This window comes from Vespa velutina, chromosome 4 (assembly GCF_912470025.1).
Source record: "Vespa velutina chromosome 4, iVesVel2.1, whole genome shotgun sequence".
NCBI classification, from domain to species: domain Eukaryota; kingdom Metazoa; phylum Arthropoda; class Insecta; order Hymenoptera; family Vespidae; genus Vespa; species Vespa velutina.
In genome coordinates, this window is record NC_062191.1 from 4,457,466 (window position 1) to 4,478,562 (window position 21,097).

The 21,097-nt window shown below is 37.1% G+C and overlaps 1 long non-coding RNA gene across 1 annotated transcript; it reads right to left on the reverse strand.

Annotated features, from left to right (window-relative positions):
* Window positions 1-1,556: 1,556 nt before the first annotated feature.
* Window positions 1,557-20,820, reverse strand: LOC124948468. The gene is made up of 3 exons (XR_007100746.1): window positions 16,234-20,820; window positions 4,284-4,372; window positions 1,557-2,657 (listed from the first exon to the last, which is right to left on the reverse strand). It is a non-coding gene; the product is annotated as an uncharacterized LOC124948468 (long non-coding RNA).
* Between the last annotated feature and the right edge of the window lie 277 nt (window positions 20,821-21,097).

Below are 21,097 nucleotides of genomic sequence, written 5' to 3' on the forward strand. Positions count from 1 at the left end.
TCATGATGACGATAACGACGATTATGAGAGCGGAACCAATCGAAAATTCGACACTATCAAACAACTTTTATAATCGAATAAGATCGTGTAATTAAGTCGTAAAAGTGTGGGGGAGTGGTTTTTTTTTCAGGGGAGGGTGGGAGAGGAGGGAGAAAGCTTAAGAACATTTACGTGCAAAAGGAAGAAAAGTAAGAAAGTCGCGAATATCTTTGGAAGAGTACGATGCCGAAGAAGAACGCTCGATGGACGTTCTTTTCCCTCGAGGGCTCTCGAATAAAACTATGAGGAAGCTCCTGGAAAGGTTTTCACGAGGGGAGGAAGGGTGGGTTGAAATTAAAGGGCGTAACTATAGTAACGACTGACGAGAAGAAGAAGAAGAAGAAGAAGAAGAAGAAGAAGAAAAAAGAAGAAAAAAGAAGAAGAAGAAGAAGAGAAAGGAGAGAAAGAAGAGGAATAAGAGGAGACGAAAGCGAAAAAGAGGTTATTGCACTTTTTCTCTCTCTCTCTTTCTCGTAGAGAAAATCTGCACTCTCGCTAAACCAGCGTCCATTCTTCATCGGTCCGCTTCGTCGGCTTTGGCTTCGGCTCTTTTCGGAGTCGGTTCAATGTACCGCTCGGACTCTCATTTCGGTTGTTCTCTTTTTCTCTTTTTTCTCTTTTCTCCTCTTTCATCTCTTCTCGATTCTTCGTATCTCTTTTTTCCCTTGTCCCTTTCCCCCATTCAAGTTCTTTTTTACTCCCAAGGGAGAATCAGGGATGAATATTCGATCATGAAACTGCCCCGGAATTTCAGATAAGCACGATTCTTCTCCATCGTTATTCGTTCGCGCGCACGCTGCTGCCTACCTTGAAGCTCTTCAGGGGATCAACCTGTGATATACATATACTTCGGGTACTTGGACAAGAATGGCGTGCCTGTCTGGGCGGTTCCATTGCGACCGATCCACACTTTATATTTTTTTTGGAAAAATATACCTTTATCGACGATCTCCTCTCTCTCTCTCTCTCTCTCTCTCTCTCTCTCTCTCTCTCTCTCTTTCTCTTTCTCTTTCATTATGTCCATTGAATTTCTTTTTCAATCGATTTGGATATTTTTGAATTAGACAAAAAACAATCGAAAAATGAACGAAGAATCGTGTTTTGTTCAAGCTTGAAAAAAAATCTATTATTATTAATATTATTAATAACGAATGTTTATTAAATTTTTCCCTCAAAGAATGTTAGATCATTTTAATTCGACGAATGTTGTGTAATGATCCCTATATAGTAAAAGATATATCGTTTTAACGTAAACAATGTTACAACGACTTCTTCTTTCATTTAAAAAATTTTTTAATTAATTTAAAAATAATATGACGTAATAAATGAATGACGTATTCCAGACGTCTTTATAGATATGTCAAAAGGAGACAATTAAAATCTAAACGAGAAGAGCTTTTATATTCGAGTCATCATGATAAAAGATCTGAAACCGAGTAATTGAGTACTCGGTCCAAATATTCGAATACTTGAATCCAAATCTTGGCTCGAATTTCGAATTATAATAAGTACCTAATTCGAGTGCTCGTAATAATAAAAATAATAAATATCTCCTAGTTGATATTCATTTGAAATAATTTGCCAGTTCTGTGTCGATATTTCATAGTGTCTATGAAAGTGTCTAACGAGATCATTATGAATAAAATATTCACAATAGTCATCTTTTACAACTATTTATTAGTACACATTTTTAGAATATTTGAATAAATTTATTTAAAGGCTATTATTAATATTGCCGTCGATAGGATGTATTATTACGTAAAATATAATATAGAAACGATTCATACTAATTATTCTACTTCTTATAGATATTATTTTATCTTATCGATTAACATTTAGATCTTGTTTTTCAACGATAAGTAGATACAATTTATTCTCTTTTTTATATTCTTTTATCATTAGGAGCCCAATGAATTTGTCACTTTTTATGTCTACATACGTGATTAACAATTTCATTAATACAGATTGCAATCAAGAATTTGTTTTTACATGCGACAGGAAGAAAAAACACGGTTTATAAAATAATTAAAACATATTATAATATTTTTTGCTACTTTTAAAATTGCCATGTCAAAGTAAGAATGTTGTTTGTTCGATTACGATAAAAACGAAGTTCTTTTTAAAACGATCGTTTTTTGTACAATCAAAGAATAGTTCATTCTATGAAATTTATATTTAAGAAGACACATTTATCTGGACATCGATTAAACAAGAGAGATACAATAATATTATTCATTAGATGTATTGAATTAATTTTTTTATTTAATAGATATTTTTTAAAATTAACTTTCGATAAGGAAAATCTTCGGAATCTTATCAAAACGAATCTTTCTTTAATGTATCAGAAATACTCATATTTCTAGAAACATTTGAGATATCTATTGTAAATTACGAAAATATTCGAGATGTGATTAAATCTTAAAAGAAAATATTTATAAAGAGAAACAATAAAAAAAAAAAGATCGTTCTATCGATTCTCATGGATTGCAATGAGAGGTGCAACGCAAGAACAAGAAGATGTCCTCTTTGCCATCTGGCGGTCACGTGCTGCATCACCTGGCTGCAAAATGACGCTTGCAGCTCCCTACCATTCTCACAGTCGATAGCTATGCAACATCCTTGGAAAAAGGAGTGTTAATATTATCGTTGATGATATACCCAATGATATCTCTTTGACTTCTCTACATGCATAATATATCTTTCGATTAGTTATAAAATTTAGGAATTATTCAGACTGATGTCCTTTTTTTTTTTTTTTTCTTTTAAGGACGAAAGCAAACGATACTATCGATATCCATAATTCTTTTAAAAGGATGCAGCTGTGCTCGTAAATTGAAAAGAATATGAACATATCATTAAACGAAAATATATGCAGGAACAGGAACTATAATAATATAATAAATTGATATTCGCCATTTATAAATTTTCACGATTCAAATGGTTATATAAAGATCGAATAAAAAAAAATAAAAAATGATAGTGGAAAATATATAAAGGGATTAAGAAAAGGAAGATTAATATTTAACGGACTTAAAAAAAAGTATTAAATTCGAGACACGTCTTGGTTGTATTTATGCGTAATAACCAATCAATTCGTTCAGGTGTAAGATTAAAACTCATTAAACACAGATAGTGACCTACCTTACCGATCGAATGACAAGTCCGATGGTCGATCTGGTTTGTCGCTACTTAAAGGGCAGTTCACACGAAAAAACAGTGGATGTGGCAGCTGCCGTCATCGACAAAAAAAAAAAAAAAAAGAAAAAGAAAAAAAAAGAAGAAAAGAAATGCATATCAGGAAAGCTTTAAAATTGTTTTCCAGAATAAAATCATAATTGGAATTGTTTCTCGTAAAGTAAAAATTGGTTCGATAATGAATTGAAACTATCGATCGCCATCGGACATTGATATTGTTAATTGAATAAATATTCTTTTCTTTTTTCTTTTATCTTCCTTTTAATTTATTATTTTCTATTTAATTTATTAATTTATTATGCAAAGTTAAAATATATAAATAAAATAAAATCAAAGACAACAAATGGTTATTTATCAATTCTCTTTGAAAATAAGAATCGATTATAAGAACTTTAAACAACATTTATAATACTTTGAATAGAACGAATACGTACAAGTAAGATTCTCGCAAGCGAATGTATTAGTAACGTAGATACGACAATAAAGCAACCGCCTATTCAGTAATCAATACACAATGCGAGACGTAGACAGCGATAGGAAAAAGAGAAGTAGACAGAAAGACAGAGAGAAAGAGAGAGAGGGGTGAAAATAAAGAGAGAGAGAGAGAGAGAGAGAGAGAGACACACACACAGAAGGGCAGAGAGAAAGAGAAAGAAAAAGAGAGAGAGAGAGAGAGAGAGAGAGAGAGAGAAAGAGAGAGGAGAATGCAGTTTCGTGACGACAATGGGGAATAATAACAGCCGGTTAGGAGTAACTGAGAGAGCGGCCGGATGAGTGAGTGGTAGTTTACATGTAAACAAACAAGTATCAATGCGTCCAAATTGAAACATAAAACGAAATGAATGAGCCCATAAACACTTAAAGCTAATGGTAAGGTGTGGGTAAGCTATCGCTCGAGGATTCTCGTTGATGTGAACGCTGCAAGAGAATGCGCTACCTATTCGTTTGTATCTAAGTACCGTACGATTTTCACACGTTTAAAAGTAATCATAGACACCTACGATTTTGGGCCATATTCTTTCTTTCTTTTTTCAATAACTTCGACTTACCTCGATTTTAAGTCGTCCATGTTGCGATCCCCCGCAATTTGTTTCCTGGATCAACTATCCTCTTCGATAAAGAATAGCATTCGTTTATTCTGAAAAGAGAGAAAAGTATTTCTCAAAAGTAAATTTTGATAATACCATCATATGCCATAATCAAATGAAATTAAATCAAAGAGCATGCAATTCTTATTTACTTTGTAGAAATGATACGTCAATGTTTGACGTATGGATTTCGAATAACGAACGATTGATTCCAAGTCATACAATGATTTTCTGTTTAACGAATACACTGATCGTCTTTGTGACTTGGCTATTGCGACATTAAGATTTCAAGAGGGAGTCCCAACAGACGAGCGTGCTAACGGTGCCATATTTGTTCCTCTTTGGCGTGTCATAGCGACCTCTTATGGTGGACGACCGATTAACTTGTTTTTTTCTCGCAATGCTTTAGACAAAAAAAAAAAGAAAGACTTGGATTCTCGAAGAATAGGTGATAGTGCCTGAATGGGAGCATTGAAAGAAGTCTGTTAATTGATGCTTGGCGACGATCGTGAGTGCTTTCGAAAGAAAAAAAAAAAAAGAAAAAAGAAAAAAGAAAAAAAGGAAAAAAAAGAAAGAAAGAAATAAAAGAAAGAAAGAAGAAGAAGAAGAAGAAGAAAAAAAAAACAGAAAAATACGTAACCCCGTACCGAGTGTTACGGAAAGTTTATTCGCTCATTTGTACGATCATCTTCATCGTAAAAATATTTTCAATCCTTCATGCGCGTCTAATTGTTATAATATTTTATTATATATATATATATACTTTTTTTTTTCGAAAAATGAAAATGAAAGATATTTGTTTGTCGGAATATAAGATTTTTCGATCATCGACCGAATTGACCTTCTTCTTTTTATCGGTTTTTTAATTTTTTTTTCCCCCTTCTAACGGAAGTCTCTTGAGTTTATTTGAATGAAACACGCGAGGTTTACCGTCACGAAAGCCGAAGTGCGCGCGCGAACAATGGTATCGAATAACGATCGATGCACGTTTCGTACCTTTTTACCCGGTCCAGTCGCTCTTACTTTTCTTTTGATCTTCGCGTCGGCCATGTTCTTTCTCTTTCTCTCTCCCTCCCTTCTCTCCTTTACCATCCCTATCTCTATCCGTTAGACTTGTCGATTTATGCGTATTATACATGGCGAACGTTTGAATTGCAAATATGTACCTACTCTGTAACGCAGCGCGAATTCTAAGTCATGCGGAAATGCAATAAGGTATTGTTGTTGCTACGAGAACGAGATCCTTTGGCGTCTGTTCAATGACGCTAATATTAATGATTTTATGTACTTTTTAATATACTTTCGTGTCTTCAATAAAGCATTAATTATATTTCGAAAATAAGAAATAAGATCTCATACAAGACGTATACAATTTTAATTTAACAATTAATTTACGTTTCTTAAGTAATTGATTTATTATATTATTACGTTCAGTTTGGTATAATACACGGTTGAAAATTTTATCTCACTTCGGAGATGTATTTTTTTTTTTTTCAATTATTAAATCAAACAAAATAACATGTATACACTTAAAGAAAGTATATTTAATTAACAAACATGCGCTTAAATATTTAATTAAAAATATATGTAACTAAGGTGTTTCTTTTAAGTAGAATTTTATTATTATTATATATATATATATATATATATGTATATATATTTCGATTAAAATGTAATAAAACTATACAAAAAAATTATATCCAGCCTTAATCGATAACACAGGTACTTACCTACGAATACACCTAGTTAATTCTCGTGAACATTTTCTACAATAAAAAAACAAGAACCTTTAATATACGACGGTACGCAGGTAAGTAGGTACACGGTGAATGTGAAAACGCGATTCCCTCTCGACACGATCATTTATTACCCTTTACACAAAGAAAGAAAACGTATAAGGAAAGATAGCGAAGAAACGGTGGTCGGTTTTCATTGTGGAAGAAAAATAATCGAGATCCATGCTGTCGATCGTATCGCTTTAGGCCGTACAATTATACGCGTCCCCACGCGAGCATCGTAATTATGCCATTCGTACTAAAGAAGAAGAGCATCAGCTGGGAAGCGACGGCCCATAGGGTGAATCTCTATCCATCTCTCTCTTTCTTTCTCTCCCCCCACCCCGCCCCTCTCCTCATTCCTTTCTTTCTTTACAAAAGGAAGAGAAACTTTCGCCCTTTCCCTTAGTTTGAAGCAGAGGAGTGTCTCGGAGCCCTTCGAAAGACAATAAACGAACGAGCACCGAAAAAGGGGGAATCACCAGCGAGAAGGAACTTACGGCTGACGGTTCCTTAATACAATGGAAAGAATGAAAAATAACTTTATTAGAAAACGGCCGCGTCGAATTTGGGTCACTGTCTTTCTCTTTCTCTTTCTATCTCTCTCTCTCTCTCTCTCTTTCTCTCTCTCTCTCTCTCTCTCTCTCTCTCTCTCTCTCTCTCTCTCTCTCTCTCTCTCTCTCTCTCTCTCTCTTACTTACTCAAGGAATCATGCCCTTCTATGGAGTCCTGATCTCTTTCGGAACGGTTGCTCGAAGGGATAGAAGATTGAGGGAGGCCGAAAAATAAGAAGGGCCGAAAGCAGGGAATATCGGAGAAGAAAGGGGAGTGACTTCTCTTTGTGTGAGCGACGATACTCCTTTGAAACGACCCCGCCCCTTCTCTTCGAGTATTCCAAGACCATCTTGCTCAACCTGCCCCTCTTTACCGTCCTCTCCGTCTCTCAAGGTCGTCCCTTGAAAAAATTACTTTCCTTCCTGACTTCAATTTAATCGTCATGCGATCCCCTTTCTCGAAAACTGACCGCTAACCGTCCCTAATCTTAATTTTTTTCATTCGCATATTCACTTTCATATCAAGTATTAAACTTCAATAGTTTGGTTAAGTAGTACTTTATCTACTGTGAAAGTTAGAACGTAAAGAAAATGGCTAACTCGGTGTTATGGAGTTCGATGATTGGAATAAATTTCATGATTGCAAACGTCCGTCGAATATATTTTTATTGGAATTTATTATAAAAATTTGAAGAATCCTTTTCAATCCGATCATTTGAAATCTTTCGTAATTAAGGTCGGAATAATAAAAAGATAGAGAAAAAAAAAATAAAAAATTGTTATTATTATAAATGGAACAAGATATCAAGTGAGAGCCGACGTAAGACAGGCTAAATAATTAATTACATGCGTGAAATTTCATTCATTTCGATCGTGCCATTCTCTTGTGTAATAGCTCAAGACAACGTTGCAATGAACGTTGGAACAACTAGGAATGCCAAGAAACTCGCGATGGTTCTCCTGTTTCTCTTTATGCGGCATTTTCCAATCTAGTCTCGACATAAGGAAATACGTTGGACGAATAATCTTAAGAACGAATGAAATTTAAGATATCCCTTGCTCGTACGATCATTTAGATTTAAAACTTTCAAATAAATGTATTCCAATAGAAACTTTTCCAAAATGTTTACATAATTTTTCGCCGAAAAGAAAAATCTATATCTATGTAGAACGTTACGTTTTGTAATTCTTTGAATTGATATTAATCCCCTATTTCTCGTCGATTTTTCAAAAAAACGAAAAGTCTTATCTCCACGTGGAAATATCTAATCACCCGAGACATTTTCGTACCTAATCGCCATTATCACTTGGATTTATTAATAATAAATCTTGTTTTTTTTTTTTTTTTTCATTTTATTTTTATTACTATTACTATTATTATTGTTAAATATTAACAAACAAAACAAATAAAGAAATTGTAAAATAGAAATTATTTAAAAACAATATTTTGTTATCTGCGAGCGAATGAAAAGAGTGCTAAAACGTATATAGATATAGGTATAGATATAAACTTATTATTATTTTTATTTGAAAAATAAAAGATAATACTTTGAAGTATTCGTTTCCTTTTAAGTTAAAACGAACGACTCGAACACTCGGCTTTACATCCTTCTCCTTACGAAGAGCTTCATTTGATAAATAAACAAACTGAAATATTTACGATTTCGAGATGCTACGCGAAGGGAACATTTTCGTGAATATCGATACTCGACGAAGAAAGAATATTTGCAGAAGGTATCCGAAAAGAGCGTCTATCGGGCGAAATAATGTAAACTGTATCCATAGAATGCCCGATGAACCTGTGCTTACCCATTGCCTTCCCCCATGGATACCCATGAGATATTTATCTCCGGGACATAAGAAGCACGCTTGCCTTTTAAACATATGGCGTTCGCCTTATATACGCTCTCTCGCAAATAAAACTTTCTTTCTTTTTTTTTTTCTTTTTTTTTTTTTTTCGTTTTTTGCCGCGACCATTCACTCACGGGGAGGGAATTCAAAGGAACGAATGCGCGGTCCATTGAATCCAGAACGAATCTATGAAATACCTTGCGTATTCGTTCACTTGCGTGTTGTTCGATGCTTTACAAAAAGAAAAAAAAAAAAAGAAGAAGAAGAAGAAGAAGAAGAAAAAAAGAAGAAGAAAAAGAAAGAAACATACGGAAAAGGAAAGAAAGTACCTAAATCACGACTCGAATAAAGAAACTTTGTAATTAATGAAGCAACCGTTTCGATTCGGCCATTAAAAGACCGCCGATATTACGATCGCCGAAAGTTCGAGTTATGTTTCTCCTCTTATTGAAAGATTTTAAGAGATTATCTTTCGAAGTGAAAAAAAAAAAGGAAAAAAAGAAAAAACAAATAAACAAAAAACAAGGGTAGATAAAAAGGAACAAAAGGCAAAAGGAAAAGGAAAGAAAAACTGAGAGACAATATTCACCGCGTTGGATTTTAATGGGGAATAAAGCCGACACTTGTGCGTAATTAAAAAGTACGCTAACTGTAAAAATCTCGGTGGTTCTCGGAGACAGGATTTAAAGAAGGAATATAAGAGGGTTAAAAGAAGAGAGCTTGAGGAGACGATGGGATACGGAAAGTTAGAAGAAACGAAGCGACGTGGAAGAACGTATACAAGTGAAGGCGAGAGAGAGAGAGAGAGAGAGAGAGAGAGAGAGAAAGAGAGAGAGAAAGGGAGAGACAGAGAGAAGTGGGTGATGAATAATGGATGGTACGACGTGGCTATCTCGTGCCTGGTATAGCCTGTAGGACTCGCCCGTAATGGTCCGTAAATTGCTGAACCGCAGGGACAATGAAATCGCCGTGCTTGCCTCTGTAAATGCTCCGTTATTACGCATTTCTCTATCCTTATGATTACGTCAAGGACCATCCGCAATCCTTGTAGAAGCGGCCTTGATTAGAAGCATTACTTTGACCTTTTCCTCTAAGTCCTCTAAGAATGAAATATATACCATCGATCAAATCTATCATTATACAGTATTAATTATATATTTTTTAATATAATAATAATTATATTAAATTTTAATATAATAATAATAATAATAATAATAATATTATTATTATTATTATAAAAGAGAAGATTCGATCTGTTTCCCACGTATGCGATAAGGTGCTTTACGAGTACATCCTGACATCGAACACGAGATTCCACTTGAAATTTTTTTTTTTTTTTTTTTTTCTCTACGATCGCCACACCAGTAGGCGATTATCATTTTTCTTAAATTCATTGCTAGTAGCATATTGATGCTGGTGGGATAGAATTACGGTGTAAAAGCGTTGGTCCGATGTATGGTAAGCGAACGATGAAGAAACTTTATTCGCGATAGCGATCGCTATGATATTTAATGGATGAAACATACACGACTTTAATTTTTATCGTACGTTTTAAGTTACTCCTAATTATTAAGTGTTTTTGTCGTATTATAATAATTAGATCGAGCCAAATCGAAGAATCGAATAGGGTAATTACGGACTATCGATAAAGATTGTCGAATTAGATCTAGAAAAATAACGGCCAGTTCATGGGCGGAAGTCAATGGTCTTCTCTTTGAAAAACCTTTTAACGATATAACATGCGCTCAAGCATAATTCATCCTGCTGTCTCGCACCCTGCTGAACGAGTACGCATCGTTTCTTACTGCTGTAAGCTATAACTAAAGGCGACTTTTAACTTACGGCCATCTTATCTCCAATCATTTATATGGGCAACCATGAAACTCCATGCCGTCAAGGATTTACCTGTTTTCTTCTTTTTCTTTTTTTTCTTCTCTTTTTGTTTTATTTTGTTTTGTGTGTGTGTGTTTTTTTTTTTTTTTGAACGGAAGTGCGAAGCATTTATGCGAGCGAAAATGTAAAATTTCAAATTATCGATGTTCTATGAGAGGCTCGTCGATCATGTTCATGATTTTCTGATGAAATAAAAATACATGATAACGATAAAATAATATCTTAATTCGTGAGAAATTATTCAATTATAAATTCATTGTAAACATAATGAATGTTAATTAATACAATTTTAATATGTATAATTTTTACATAATATTTATTTTTAATATTTATATAAAACGTTCGGGCAATAAAAATTTCTCCTTTGCATGTATCACATTTGCAAGATAAAAGTTAATACATAAAACGACTTTGGTTTCGAATGAATATTTATGAATCGTTGTTATTGCATTTAGAAGTTTCTGAAATCCATAATATTAACACAGTTTGGTTAGAACATAGGAACTCCTTTCGATTAATTAAAATAACAGCGACGGTTCGCGGAGATGGATGAATTTCATGAATGGAAATTTTAATATCCAGTCAATTATGTTAGTTAGGAAGAATCAAGATGAGATTTTTCGACTATAACCATCGACTTCGATGGTCGTTAAAACGAATTCAAGCAGGTGAGCTGCGCTACGCAAACAAATGAGAGTACCGCGTTGTTTGAACAAAACCACGTCAGGTGGTATGCTCGTCTCAATTTCCCTAATCCTATGCAAAATAGGCTTAGAGTTTCTCTCTCTGTTCTGCGGTCACCGAAATTGTCGCAACAACCATTGTACCGTTCTGCGGGAGTTCGTTCGGTGTTGTCAAACGATCATTACTTTTCCGAGCCGTCGAAACTATTCTTCGAAGTTACTTCATTCACAGATTTTCCTTTTCGTCATTTCCATCTTATTTTCTTCATTCTTCGTGTATAAAAAGAAAAAAGAAAAAAGAAAAAAGAAAAAAGAAAAAATGCTTTATTTATCCAACATCAATATCTCATTAAGATTTATAATTATATAAACTATCCTTATATAGAACAATTAATTTAATTAAAAATTTTAAATGATAATTCTAAAAATTTTTTATTATCGTTTTTAAATGATTTAAAATTTTACAATGATCAATAAAATTTTAAATGATCAAAATTAAAGTTATTTTTATTATGCACTTTGAAATATTAATTGCGTCATATATGATCACCGTTTAAATGATAATTAAATTTTTCGAATAATTCAGAATTGTCGACAAGAATAGAAAAATTATAGTCACCTTGCTTGAACGATGCAATTATTTCGCGATCGTTGATGTTCTACCTACATACTTAATGCGATGCTATGGCGTGTGCATTAATGACATCGTATACGATAACCCTAGGCGCTAACAAGTTCAGACCGATGTCAGGACGTTTTAGATTAGGGAGATAGGTATATACTTATACGTGCTCGAGGTGTTCCTCTATGAACCGCACTAAATGCATAAATATATTTCTCTCTGGAAGATGCACCTTCGTTATTGTCAACAATTGATTTTAATATATGAACGACACAAAGGCCTATCCGTTCTGTAATATCACACCATTCACGAGATCTATATTTACCAGATTTTATTACTCCCATGGAAATTTTATCGTTGAAAATCAAATGACAATCTTTAATAATTATTTGTATGGATTAAATGACGATTTTACTTTTTATGAGTCCAACATAATTATGATCAACGTTATTGTCAACATGTTTTTTCTTTTCGTATCTAGATTTAATTAATTAGAAATAAATTTCTTTTCGAATAGATTTTTTCTTCCTATTTAACTAGATTTATGAAGTAATATAGTTATTGACGAGAAAAATAAATAATCGAAGTAGATATAAATCATTGGAAATTACTATGGGAAATAATTATAAGAGACGTTAAGTATCGAGGGAATCTTACTCTAATTATGCCAGATATAATTAGACAAAGAGAAAATTACGCGGCATCATCGAAGCTTTCGTATTGTCTACTTATTGTGACGCCTACAATGACTGTTGCTTCTCCGATAAGATTACCTAAATCAATTGAAATGCAACGTGTCAAACGGGGCAATAACACTTTGCAGTTGTTGCATGCCAGACATGATAACGTTCTCTAGGCTGTATCAACGACGAGGAACGCATGAATGCGTGTCAACGATATTTGATTTACGAGGAGATGCATTGTTAACTTTTAACCCACAAACGTATTATGTGTTGTCTCGTTATGACGATTCAATTTTCTCTTATTCCTTAAGAACCTAATCCAAAAAAGAGTTAATTTCAGTAAATATGAAAATAATAATTCTTAATTTTTCAATGATAACTAAAATATAACCTATTTGATATTTCTTCTATGAAACCATTAGAGTTAACGCATGGATCTCGCGATTATCAAGACGTACTATCATAAAGACAATAGAAAGGGTGAAGTTAGATAGAATCACGGAACAGAAGCAGATTACTGAGTTAGACAAAAGCTTATAGAACAAGGAGGTCCCATAGGCTCAAAGGGTCGCACCAGTTATGGCCGTACCAACGAGACTGTTCTCTAATAATAACCATCTTATCGATTGATTTATATTTTCTTTACATAATAATAGAAATATATTTAGATAGCCATAGGTGAATACATAATATATCAGAATAAAATGGGAAGGAACCAAGGAGACATTGTTGAGCAATGAATGACCTGTAACTTGAATAGAGAAGCTTTTGTGAAAGCAGTAGGTTGAATGAGTTAAGAAGAAGTCGACGTAAGTAAAAAGAACGAAAAAAAAAAAAAAAGAAAAGAAAACGAAGAGAAAAAAAGGGGAAAAAGAGAAGAAGAAGAAGGAGAAGAAGAAGAAGAAGAAGAAGAAGAAAAGATAAAGAGACAAAATCGGTCGGTCTCGCTCATCGTGAGGCACGGACATCCTAGATCTAATGCACAGCGTGCCTCCGTACCTATCTCGTGCCAGGTTTTGTAATATGAAATATAGTTACGGATAGACAATGCCGCTCAGATAGGATCGCGCAACAGAAGTCGTGCATTATTGAGTTAGACTAATGCTTCTAGATATCCCCCTTCGCGTGGGCCGAGACGACGAAGTAGCGCGGCCCGTGTGGTGTAAGAGTGGCAACGTGGGCCGGCGAGCTTTTCATCAAGTGGGTTCATCGGGGCCAAGAAGAGACTCGGGGAATGTGTGTGCCCGATCTAAAGAAACGCCGAGAGACTGACTCTGCGCGCTGGACCGAAGCGAGAGAAAGAGGAAAAGAAAGAAAGAAAGACAGAGAGAGAGAGAGAGAGAGAGAGAGAGAGAGAGAGGCGACCGAGTAGTAGTACGCGAGAGAAGGCAATAACGTGCTTCTCCCCACCTCTTTTTCTTCTTCGCCATTCCGCCGCTCCTTCTCCACCTTCTTCCGTCCCTTTTTCTCCTTTTCGTCCCCTTAGGTCCCTCCTTCTTGGGACAAGTCCTTTTCTGTCTTCGACCATTTCCTTTTCTTCTGTGTGTGCTTTCATCGTTTATCGTTTCTTCTTCCCTCTATCCTTCTCGAATGGCCTCAAACGATACCTTTTCCCTATCCTTTCCTTTTTTCTCTCTCTCTCTCTCTCTCCCTCTCTTTTTTTCTTTTATTCTTTCTCTCTCTCTTTCTCTAATCGCTAGTTTCCCTCGTTCCAACGATTTTCCTTACGAACCACGAAATTTCTATTCCCTTCTTCTCTCCAGTTTTTCACTCTGCGAGTGTACTTTCCTTGAGGACGCATCATAGATTCTCTCTCTATCTCTCTCTTTCTCTCTTTCACTCTCTCTCTCTCTCTCTCTCTCTCTCTCTCGTGTTTGAAATTCCTCTTTTTCTCTTTCTCCCTTTTTACTCTTTTTGTTCTGATCTCGAAGGCTGCCCTTGTCTCAGATCCTCCCTCCCTTTAGTGTATTCATCTCACGATGTCTTTTCTCCAACCTGCTGCTCGGTTCGTGTATGGAAGAAGAAGACTCGCCGAAGGAACAGCAACAACAATGACGACGCGTCGGCGGCCCTGAAATCTTCCCTTCTTTCCCTCTCTTTCTTTTTCTCTTTCTCTCTCTCTCTCTCTCTCTCTCTCTCTCTTTTTCTCTCAGTCCTTTCTTCTACCGCGTTTCTTCGCTGGCCGTGTGTCTCCACTGATTAATATCCAGATTCACCGCGGGAGATAGTTCTTGCTCGGATGAAGCAATTCCGGCCGGTTTTTCTGACGATATCTCGCGAGGCGGAGCCGACTCACCTCCTTGTGAACGTCGGATACCTTAAGATAGTCGACCACTCGTACCCATCACAGCTACCCACCGCCTTTCCTTCCATCCACTCCTACCACTTTTGCTTACCCTTGTCGAAAGCCAAACCATGTAGGTTCAGGCGGTACGATATCGGCCGATTACTCGGACCTTTCCAACGTGAAAACGAATTTTGCGTTTCACCGTGGAACTCTCTTTTGTCGTTTTCTCGTTTTCGCACGTTCCTCTGATGAAAGAAAGAAAGAAAGAAAAAAAAAAACGAAAGAAGAAAAAAGAATAGAAAGAAAAGAAATGAAAAAAGAGAAAGAGAAAGAAGATATAGAAAGACTGGGACAAGGATAAGATTTATCTTGGACGGTCTCAAGAACGATATACGTATTCTACGTATCTGGAAGATTGTGAGAAAAAGCTGATATTCCGATATCGTTGGTAACTCTGCCGTTTTCAACCGATGAGTTTATCTCGGATCGGCGAAAGTTTATTGCGCTTAGTCGACGTTGCTACTACTTGCGTACAAATATGGTACGGGGTAGAAGGGTAGGGAGTATGAAGGAGAGAAAACGTTTATCTGATATATAACACGTCTATAAGTCGCTCGGAGATGGGAGACTTCGTGAAACTCGAGCCGAAGTACTCTCGGCTTTATAGGTTTGCTGCTCCGGTAAGGGGATATGTCTCTCGTAGTTAGGTAAATGCGATGCTATCGAAACTCGCGACGATAAAAATAAATGTACGAATCGACGAACGTATGTAAGTACCTAGCTATGTAGGTATTCCGTATTTTTGTAACAACGCAACTTACTCAACGTTAATTTATTTCTTTTATCCAAGAGAGAAAAGGCTTTCTTTCTTTCGAGGTGAATGAACATTTTGAAATACGCATTTGAAAGATGTATAACAATGAGAAGCCAGTTAAAAATACATTCTAAAGAATCCACACGATTATTTTGTTGAATTCGTTCCACGAAATAGATTATTGTTTGACTCACATTTAGATAAACATAGCTTTTTGTTGTGTACCTACCGATCACAATATTCAAAAGCTCGTCGTTATTAAGGTTACTCACTTACATGAGACCAAAATGTACCTATTTATTTTAAATGCACTGCCATTTACATAAGTATAATGTTCCATTCAACTTTTACATTAGAACACTTTCGATAAGTTCATGATTTTGCAGTTATCCCCTTTTCGACGATAAAACCACTCAGGTAAACAACATAGTTAGCGGGCGCGCATGCGCACCAAAGTTGTTTATAAACATAATATAGAGATATCTATATTCGATTCTCTGATACGTTTTTAATCGATCAAATAATCGACGTCGAAGAGAATTGGAAAGGCACAAGGACATAAAGGATAATAAAATACGACGCGATAAGCAAACGATATTATTATTTCTATACGAAGTTTGTATTCGATAGAGGACGAAAAAGTCAAAAGAAAAGAAAGATGATACGTTGGAAAATTGGAGATATGAGAGAGAAAGAGAGAGAGAGAGAGAGAGAGAGAGAGAGAGAGAAAGAGAGAGAGAGAGAAATACCTGACCGATGGCGTCAGCGAAGGATAGTAGAGTCGGTTGCTAGGGTTGCAGCGCCTCGTGTACCGTGGTGCATCACGCGATCAAGATGGCCGCCGTCGTGGCGACCTGGGCGTGGTCGGCGCGCTTCGCGTGTCCTCGCATTTCTCCTGGTCCACGAAGTTGTTCTCGGAGGAAGCCGACGACGAGAGCGGAGTTCACTCGCGGGAAAGTTCACTGTCTCGTGCTTCGCACTTCCACATCGTGCTTCCGTGGCCCTCGTCAAGAGTTTCGGTGAGCGCGATGCGCACGCCGCGCTCGTGCGTCGGCCATCTTGGATTCTCCTTCCTTCCATCCCTGCTGCCGTTCCTTGGTCCATCGTGTCGACGTACCTCGTTTCTCCCTCCTTTTCTCTCTCTCTCTTTCTCTCTCTCTTTCTCTCTCTCTTTCTCTCTCTCTCTCTCTCTCTCTCTCTACCCCCACTCTTTTTCTCGAAAAGCCCCTTCGCTAAACCGTCGCCCATCTCCTACTGTCTATTTGTCTCTCTCTTTCTCTCTCTTTCTTTTCGTTCTCTCGTACCACACACACACACACACACACACACACATCACACAAAACACACATGCTCCCTGTTTCGTCTCTGTCTCTTTCTCTCTCTCTTTTTTTCTCGTTTCCACACGCGATGTATCGTACGTCTTCTCGCGTGACTCTCGAACTAGAAACCTTTCGTGCCGAACCGCTTTACCAAAGTTCAACGAGCTTTTCGGATGCGAGAGAAATTACGAAGTCGCTCGTTTTTATCATAGAATATCCAATCTAATTTTTCTTTCTTTCTTTCTCTCTCTCATTCTCTCTCTCTCTCTCTCTCTCTCTCTCTCTCTCTCTCTTTTTTTTTATCGAAATCATAATCCGTCTCCATACAGTGAGTATGCAATAATTATTAATAGAAACTTTAAAAGTGATTAAAACTCATCGTAAAATTATGATACGTTTATTCCTTCCTTTAAAAACGATTATTAAATCAACGATAAAATCGATTAAATTTTTTTTTAAATTAGTTAATCAAATTTACTCGTGCATAAACGAGCACTTTAGAGATTCGTAAAACGAATTCCAATAATTGTCCTCATCTCTGGTGAAATCAAAACACTCGATTCTACCCTTACGATGTCTTTCCTCGTCATCCCCCACTATGGTTCCCTTTCTTTCCCTTCTGTATTGTAGATCGAATCAGGGTGCGTATCGTGCGACAAAGTTCGAGCGAACGCGTTCTCAATGCACGATCGACGACGTGCACGTTTTCGCGCATCCTCGTCGCCGTAAAGCAACCTCGATGATTTAGAAATACGAATGCGTCGTAGGAGAGCAGAAAGAGAAGTTAAGTTTGGGAGAGTCAAAAGTGGGAAGAGGAGGATACTGACTGGGTGGTTTAAAAATATTCGGCGTAAACGCGAAGCTGTGTAAAGTTGCGTGTGGATGGTTTTGGACGAGGAGCGAGCTGGTCTTTCAACGAGTGAGAAAGAGAGAGATAGAGAGATAGATAGAGAGAGAGAGAGAGAGAGAGAAAGTGAGAGAGGTGGAGAAAAAGAGAAAGAGACATATGCGTTGTGTGTATGTGTATGAGAGAGAAAAAGAGAAGGAGTGAGTACGAAGAATCACGTGGGGTGAGGACGAAGCAGCAGCGGCCATCTTGGATGTAGCCACGCTCTTCGTTCCTCTTTCTCTTTCTTTCTCTATCCATCTCTGTCTTTTTCGTTACTCGCATGCGCACAAACACGCAAACGCTTCGCCGCCGCGGCTTTTTCTCCTCTTTCTTCTTCCCTCTTTTACCCTTTGACACGTGCCGCTGCAAGAGTCACGCGGGAGCAAAACACTTATGGATTCGAAGGCCCGATGCGCGATCGAAGGTATCGTTTTCTTTTTTCTTTTCCCTCATCCTCCTTTCTTATATTTCATCTTGAAAGTAACTATCTCGTATAGAGTCGATTGCTCTTAAGTTAAAGTAACGTGCTTTTCGAAAAGTTTCTCGCCTATGGGTATTTTGCCGTCGCAGAGACGCCTATGCGTAACCCATCGATCGTTCGCACCACTCTTTCATACTCCTTCCTCTTTAGGTTCACCCTGTGCTATTTCTAGCTCCTCTCTACCAAGTTGATGTTACTCTTATTTCAAAATCTGCGTATATCTAGCTTTCGTAACGCAAAGGGCGATTGTTTTTTATGATTCGATCAATATCAATGGAATTTCGTGGGGAATGAAATTTTTCGTTTAGTTTCACGTTCATTGACAAACGAATTTATGTACCCAAATATCTGGGTATAATGTCTTTCGTAATCCTTGTTTTTAAAAGAAGATGATTGTTTTTTGAGAAAGAAGAGAAACGTTGAATCGTCCATTTTTTTTGTCTTCTTTTTTTTTTTTTTGTTTTTTTTTTTTCTTTCTTCTTCTTCTAAACGCAGTACATGCGCGTAAGCACGATAATGCGACATTTGTTATGCGAGAGAGACACTATTGAGCGGACATTAATTTATTCTGTCGCGAGTAGCGCGATTGTAAATTGAATACGTGACGTATCGTTTACGAGGGCGACTAATTCGAGACACATTTCGAGTAATTAATAAACGATACTGCGAAATTGTCGTCGAATATACGTTGGTTGTTTTATCGTTTCAAACTAACAAATCAGAATCATATGTTGATATGTTTTTTTATTTTCCAAAAAGTATGTCGCTTAATTCTTTTTCCATTTGGAATGGACAATTTAAGGCATAATTTTAAATATTCGAGGATTCAACTTAAAGGAAAAATCCTTTAATCATCTTTAACGTATGCAAATAAATTTAAAAAGACCAAAGAGAATCAAGAAGAGAATCGATTAATGGCATGTTTCTTAATGAATACGAGTAACTTTATGGTTGATACGATAAGCGATTGAAAATGATCGTAGGTAGGGTAGGTAGGTACCTACATACATACATCACGATGTCGAATGATATTTCTTCTTGTGGTTTAATTTTATCGAGATCTATCGAACGTCCAAGTTCTCATTCTTCGTTTTACAATCGAATTTCGTTGGGCGTAGTTTGTAAAAACCGGTTCTGGATCGTATCTTGACACATCGATGCGCAAGACGATAACGATCAAAATTTTGCGTTTTTGTACTTTGCCGACAGACCGAATTAAAATCGATAAGTATCGCGACTCGGCCCTTTGTTAAAAGACTAGTTACCTTACTACCATGCAGGGCTTCGATCAGAGTAAGAACGGTTTTTGCCTCGCAATTTTCGCGCTCTCGGCGTTAAAAGTGTTTAAGAAGAGCAACATTGTATGAAAATTGGAGCTTTTACTGGAAATTTTAAGAACGATCGAATTATAGTCATTATCCGTCTTAATTTTTCGGAAGTGAGGACTCGCTGAAGTCGACTCGTTCGAGAAACAACCGCGAATTTTGAAGGAGACTATCATTACTCGCTCCTTTTGACGCGAAACTAATTTTCCAATTTCGATCGCATGAGACGATCGTCTTTTCGATCACAAAACACGTGGAAAAAATTTCAAAGATCTCCCAGAGAGGCTTACATTTCTCATTCCTCTCTCCTTTCCATTCGATTACGTTTTATCGTTTCTTAATCCGAACGGTTTCAAGTTTTCTTAAGTAGAGTTTCATTCGATTCCGTTTTATTAGAAATCAAGAAAGAAACTAGTTTGATATAGTTTCAATTGCGAATGAATATAAATAACTAAGCGATGGGAGTCCACTCACAGTAGGTTCGCGGACATGAAACGTAATCGGTACAAAGTGCCGCGCGATAAGCGATTATATTTAAGACGGCATAAAGGTATAATAATCCCGTTGTTAATGGAAGTTCTCGCGGTGACTGGGACTCGCGTCAAGGAACAAGCTGGAGCGCGCGCGGAGGACTCGGTTTTAGCGGGCGGAGTCCTCATGAATAATCCGTAACGCAGTAACGACGAGAACGACCAATCTGATTGCACTTTTATGCGCTGTTTGGCACACGAAACTCACGTCGCGCCTATAAAACGCATAAAACGTCAGGTATAAGTGGCCCGGCACTTTCTCGGCGCGAGTGCGCCAGCCGAACCTCTTAAGAGGGCTCGAGCTCGCGAGAAAGAGAGAAAGAGAGAGAGAGAGAGAGAGAGAGAGAGAGAGAAAGAGAGAGAGAGAGAGAGAAAGAGAATGAGCGCGCGCGCGCGCGCGCCAGTCAGCACAGCCAACTCGCTCGTCCGCCATCGCCACCGACACCGACACCGACACCGACCGCCTCGGCCGGATCCGGTAAAAGTTGCCTTTTGTTTGATAGCCGGCTAAATCGGCCCGGCAACCCCCTAATGCGTCATTACTGTCGAGCTTTACGGCCGACTCGTATCATTTCACTTAGGTATATTGATATGGCAACGAGTTCCTGACCTGCCCGAACGCCACGGCTTCTCCTGTATTTCTCCTATCTTCCTCTCCTTCTTATTTTCGCCTTTCCTTTTCTTTTTATCTTCATACATACTGTTCCCTGATCATTGCGCTCTACTCCTTAGCAGCTGAGAAAATCTCTCGCCGCCGTCACTCCTCCCCCCACTCCACCCCACCCCTTGCTCTCACCTCTTCTACCAATCTCTTCTCACTACTTTTGGATATTTTGGTTTTATTTTGCACCTCGGAATGATAATCGATGATGCAGAATTATGTAAGTAAATACGTAAATAGGTACTTACTTATGTGTTTTCGTCTTCTTTATAATATTTTCTTGCGTTATCGTCAAAACTATCGTTACGAGGCCGAGTTTATCGGGTAAGGTTTGAAAACTCTTGGAAATTTATCCGGTGCTTCCGAAAAACGAAACTCGAGACTAGAACGCACCATTAGTGTCATACT